At 40.3% G+C, this 5403-nt stretch overlaps 1 non-coding gene across 1 annotated transcript; it reads left to right on the top strand.

The window, feature by feature from the left end:
• Positions 1-3435: 3435 nt before the first annotated feature.
• TRNAC-GCA (transfer RNA cysteine (anticodon GCA)) lies at positions 3436-3507 on the top strand. Its single transcript has one exon. It is a non-coding gene; the product is annotated as a tRNA-Cys (tRNA).
• Positions 3508-5403: the final 1896 nt, after the last annotated feature.

Genomic DNA, 5403 nt, shown 5'->3' with positions numbered 1-5403 from the left:
ATGATACACAAAAATCAATAAAGTAAAAGCTGGTTTGTTGACAAGATCAATAAAATTTATAAATCTCTGGCCAGACTGACTAGAAAGAGAGAAGACATCAAATACCAATATCAGGAATAAATGAGGGGCTATTGCTATAGACTCTACAGAGTTTATAGGATAATAAGTAAATATTATAATCAACTCTAGGCTCAGATAAAGTACTCAATATCATTTTTTGCTTATGTGCTCAATTGCACAGCCAGTCCCCAACTTGATTATTGTCCCAACATTAGCCTTGATTCCCTTCTCTTCCCTCACTAAGAAAGTCCCCGAAGTTTCCTATCTAATATCCTCTTAAGAATTTCTATCAGCTCTTTATTCTAGAGATTTCTCAGAATCTTGAGCAACTGTCTGGTTAATTTAAACTAGTTTTCAACCTGACCTATATCAGTGTTTTAGTTATGTTGTGTCAGGGAAATCTGTTTTCAACCTTTGTGAAAGTGAATAAGAACTATGTTTCCAGGTGCCTCCTATAAGAAGTAAAGATGCTCAGAAGGATCCCTTGTTGAAGACCTAGTTTGGGGAGTGATCATGCAATATGGGGCTTCAGTTCAGTTCAGCTGCTCAGTCATGTCCGACTCTTTGCGACCCCATGAATCACAGCACACCAGGCCTCCCTGTCCATCACCAACTCCCAGAGTTCACTCAGACTCACGTCCATCGAGTCAGTGATGCCATCCAGCCATCTCATCCTCTGTTGTCCCCTTCTCCTCCTGCCCCCAATCCCTCCCAGTATCAGAGTCTTTTCCAATGAGTCAACTCTTCGCATGAGGTGGCCAAAGTACTGGAGCTTCAGCTTTAGCACCATTCCTTCCAAAGAAATCCCAGCGCTGATCTCCTTCAGAATGGACTGGTTGGATCTCCTTGCAGTCCAAGGGACTCTCAAGAGTCTTCTCCAACACCACAGTTCAAAAGCATCAATTCTTCGGCACTCAGCCTTCTTCACAGTCCAACTCACATCCATACATGACAACTGGAAAAACCATAGCCTTGACTAGATGGACCTTAGTCGGCAAAGTAATGTCTCTGCTTTTGAATATGCTATCTAGGTTGGTCATAACTTTTCTTCCAAGGAGGAAGCGTCTTTTACAGATATAATTTCTGAGGATGCAGTGGACATGGACATAGGGGAAAGAATTAAGCTATCAGTGGATGAGATTTAATATGTAGAATTAGGTGAGTAAGGTTGATAGAGGTCATCTCTAGTTTTTAGGTTCTTTGTCAGAATTGAAAAAACAGAAATTTCTGTTATCTTCCACAGATCAGAAAATTGTCACAAACTCCATGAATCCTTTGCATCTCTGAGGTGGATGACTGGTAAGAGAAAATAGAAACCTCTGCAAAAACCCATATTTACGAAAACCAATGTATAAGCCATGATAGCTGGGAAAAAATGGCTTTTGCTTCCCTTGCACCTTCCAAATTTCACATGAGGTCATCTTTTTAGCTGAATACATAAAAACATTGACATTCCTGCTGACAAAGAGGTCGAAGTTTAGGGGAAAAAAGTATATTTTCTAGGTCTCCAGCCACTGAGATTCATGGGATGAAAAAAAAAGAAATGACTGAGAATGAATGTTCATTGCAAGGAAAACACAATATCTCTTTTACAGTGTTTTGGGAAATATAGTTACATGCAAATATGGTTTCATTTAGACAAGACCTTACCCTACAGTGAGTGTGCCTAGTATCTAGGCTATGTTTCCTTGTTTTAATAGTGGATTCATGTCAATGCATGGCAAAACCAATACAGTATTGTAAAGTAAAATAAAGTAAAAAAAAAAAAAAAGGAAAAAAAAAGAATTTAATCATCTCTTTAAGAATTTTCCAGTTTGCTGTGATCCACACAGTGAAAGGCTTTGGTGTAGTCAATAAAGCAGAAGTAGATGTTAAAAAAAAAAAAAAAAAAAAAAAAAGCAAAAACTAAGAAGTGGGCCTACATCAGACTAAAAGTCTCCTGCAGCCAGTGACAGAATGAAAAGGCAACCTCCTGAAAGGGAGGAAATATTTGCAAATTATATATCTGATAAGGAGTTAATATCCAAGAGAACTCAACTGCAAGAAAAAAAAAAAAAAACCAGTGTGACTGAAAAATAGGAAAGGAATGGAGTGAATATTTTTCCACAAAAGAATAGAAAGACATACAGTCAACAGGTACATGAAAAGGTACTCAACATCACTTATCATCAGGAAAATGAAAATCAAAATCACAAGATATAACTTAACATCTAAAATAAAATAAAATAAAATAAGTTTATTACATTGGATATTTAAAATAAGCAGATTTTAAAATTAATTTTTTGGACATTTGAGATATATTAGCTAACACGGAGAAGGCAATGGCACCCCACTCCAGTACTCTTGTCTGGAAAATCCCATGGACGGAGGAGCCTGGTAGGCTGCAGTCCATGGGGTCGCTAGGAGTTGGATATGACTGAAGCAGCAGCAGCAGCAAGAGCTAACATGAGCACAGGTTTTGAAGTATGAAAGGACTGAGTTAAACCTTAGTGTGGCACCTTCCTAGCTGTGTGACTTGGGGAAAGTTATCTTTCTTTTCTGAATCTTAATTTCTTGACATCAGTAAAAATGTAATAAAAAAAACAGCCATGTCACAGGGTTTTTGTGATATTTAGCAGTAAGACTGCCTCCTATTTACTACCTTGCTGAGAGAGAAAGAATCTTGTGCTTTGGTTATGGAGATGGCCAAATGCATGACACCCAACACTGACCAGATGAGATCAACAGTAGTTTATCAGTTGCCTATATTCACAACCTGGGGGAGGAGGACACCTCATGCCATGCAGGCTCACACCGGGCTTGCACACGGGAACAGAGTAGACAACTAGTGCTATGTGAAGCAGGTTTTGTAGTAATAAGAGGGTAGAGTGTCTATTTCCCATGAGAGGATTTGATTGCCTTGTTTGAATAATTCTGCAGGCATTCATAGAAGTGAAACATGCTATTCAGGGATAAGCAGGAACTGTATCATTCTGATAAGGAAGGCTGTTTGGCTAAGGGATCATATCCCTGGGATAACTGGGGAGGGAAACTGATGGTTCAGTCATTCAAGGCCCTCCTAATTTTACCATATGTCAAGGTAATACATAATATTAAGGCTAAATTTTAGATATTATATCACAGATTCACAGTTTCTGTCATAAGTCCAGAATTTTTAAATAGACATCTTGATAATCACAAAAACAGAGAAAAGTTTTAAGTTGCTTGATAATCACAAAAACAGAAAAAAGTTTTAAGTTGAGGGTGATTCCTTCTGAGATGTAGGTTGATAGTTGAAAACTATCAGATTAAAGCAAAAGAGAAGCTCATAAACTAAACATCTAATTGACACTGATAGGGATACAATAGGATAGTTATACAGGTAGTTGTGGGGCTTCCCTGGTAGCTCAGATGGTAAAGCATCTGCCTGCAACGCAGGAGACCTAGGTTCGATTCCTGGGTTGGGAAGATCCCCTGGTGAAGGAAATGGCAACCCACTCCAGTATTCTTACCTGGAGAATTCCATGGACAGAGGAGCCTAGTAGGCTACAGTCCATGGGATCACAGAGAGTCAGACACAACTGAGCAACTTCACTTCATTTCCCTGTAGGATAATACAGGTAGAGAGGGAAACCTAGGAAACTTTGGAAGACCAGGAAAATTAGAGATACCAAGGGAATATTTCATGCAAAGATGGGCTCAATAAAGGACAGAAATGGTATGGACCTAACACAAGCACAAGATATTAAGAAGAGGTGGCAAGAATACATGGAAGACCTGTACAAAAAAGATCTTTACAACCAAGATAATCACGATGGTGTGATCACTCACCTAGAGCCAGACATCCTGGAATGTGAAGTCAAGTGGGCCTTAGAAAGCATCACTACGAACAAGCTAGTGGAGGTGACAGAATTCCAGTTGAGTTATTTCAAATCCTAAAAGATGATGCTGTGAAAGTGCTGCACTCAATATGCCAGCAAATTTGGAAAACTCAGCAGTGGCCACAGGACTGCAAAAGGTCACTTTTCATTCCAATTCCAAAGAAAGGCAATGCCAAAGAATGCTCAAACTACCACACAATTGCACTCATCTCACATGTTAATAAAGTAATGCTCAAAATTCTCCAAGCCAGGCTTCAGCAATATGTGAACCATGAACTTCCAGATGTTCAAGCTGGTTTTAGAAAAGGCAGAGGAACCAGAGATCAAATTGCCAACATCCGCTGGATCATGGAAAAAGCAAGAGAGTTCCAGAAAAACATCTATTTCTGCTTTATTGACTATGCCAAAGCCTTTGACTGTGTGGATCACAATAAACTGTGGAACATTCTGAAAGAGATGGGAATACCAGACCACCTCACCTGCCTCTTGAGAAACCTATATGCAGGTCATTAACAATAGTTAGAACTGGTCATGGAACAACAGACTGGCTCCAAATAGGAAAAGGAGTACGTCAGGGCTGTATATTGTCACCCTGCTTATTTAACTTATATGCAGTGTACATCATGAGAAACGCTGGGCTGGAAGAAGCACAAGCTGGAATGAAGACTGCCAGGAGAAATATCAATAACCTCAGATACACAGATGACACCACCCTTATGGCAGAAAGTGAAGAGGAACTAAAAAGCCTCTTGATGAAAATGACAGAGGAGAATGAAGAAGTTGGCTTAAAGCTCAACATTTAGAAAACTAAGATCATGGCATCTGATCCCATCACTTCATGGCAAATAGATGGGGAAACAGTGGCAGACTTTATTTTTCTTGGCTCCAAAATCACTGCGGATGGTGACTGCAGCCATGAAATTAAAAGATGCTTACTCCTTGGGAGAAAAGTTATGACCAACCTAGACAGCATATTAAAAAGCAGAGACATTACTTTGCCAACAAAGGTCCGTCTAGTCAAGGCTATGGTTTTTCCTGTGGTCATGTATGGATGTGAGAATTGGACTGTGAAGAAGGCTGAGCGCCAAAGAATTGATGCTTTTGAACTCTGGTGTTGGAGAAGACTCTTGAGAGTCTCATGGACTGCAAGGAGATCCAACCAGTCCATTCTAAAGGAGATCAGTCCTGGGTGTTCTTTGGAAGGAATGATGCCAAAGCTGAAACTCCAGTACTTTGGCCACCTCATGCGAAGAGTTGACTCATTGGAAAAGACTCTGATGCTGGGAGGGATTGGGGGCAGGAGGAGAAGGGGACGACAGAGGATGAGATGGCTGGATGGCATCACTGACTCGATGGACGTGAGTCTGAGTGAACTCTGGGAGTTGGTGATGGACAGGGAGGCCTGGCGTGCTGTGATTCATGGGGTCGCAAAGAGTCGGACATGACTGTCGACTGAACTGAACTAACACTGGGAAAGATTGAG

The sequence above is a fragment of the Budorcas taxicolor genome, chromosome X, assembly GCF_023091745.1.
Source record: "Budorcas taxicolor isolate Tak-1 chromosome X, Takin1.1, whole genome shotgun sequence".
Classification (NCBI taxonomy): domain Eukaryota; kingdom Metazoa; phylum Chordata; class Mammalia; order Artiodactyla; family Bovidae; genus Budorcas; species Budorcas taxicolor.
This window is presented reverse-complemented; position numbering and strand designations above follow the sequence as displayed.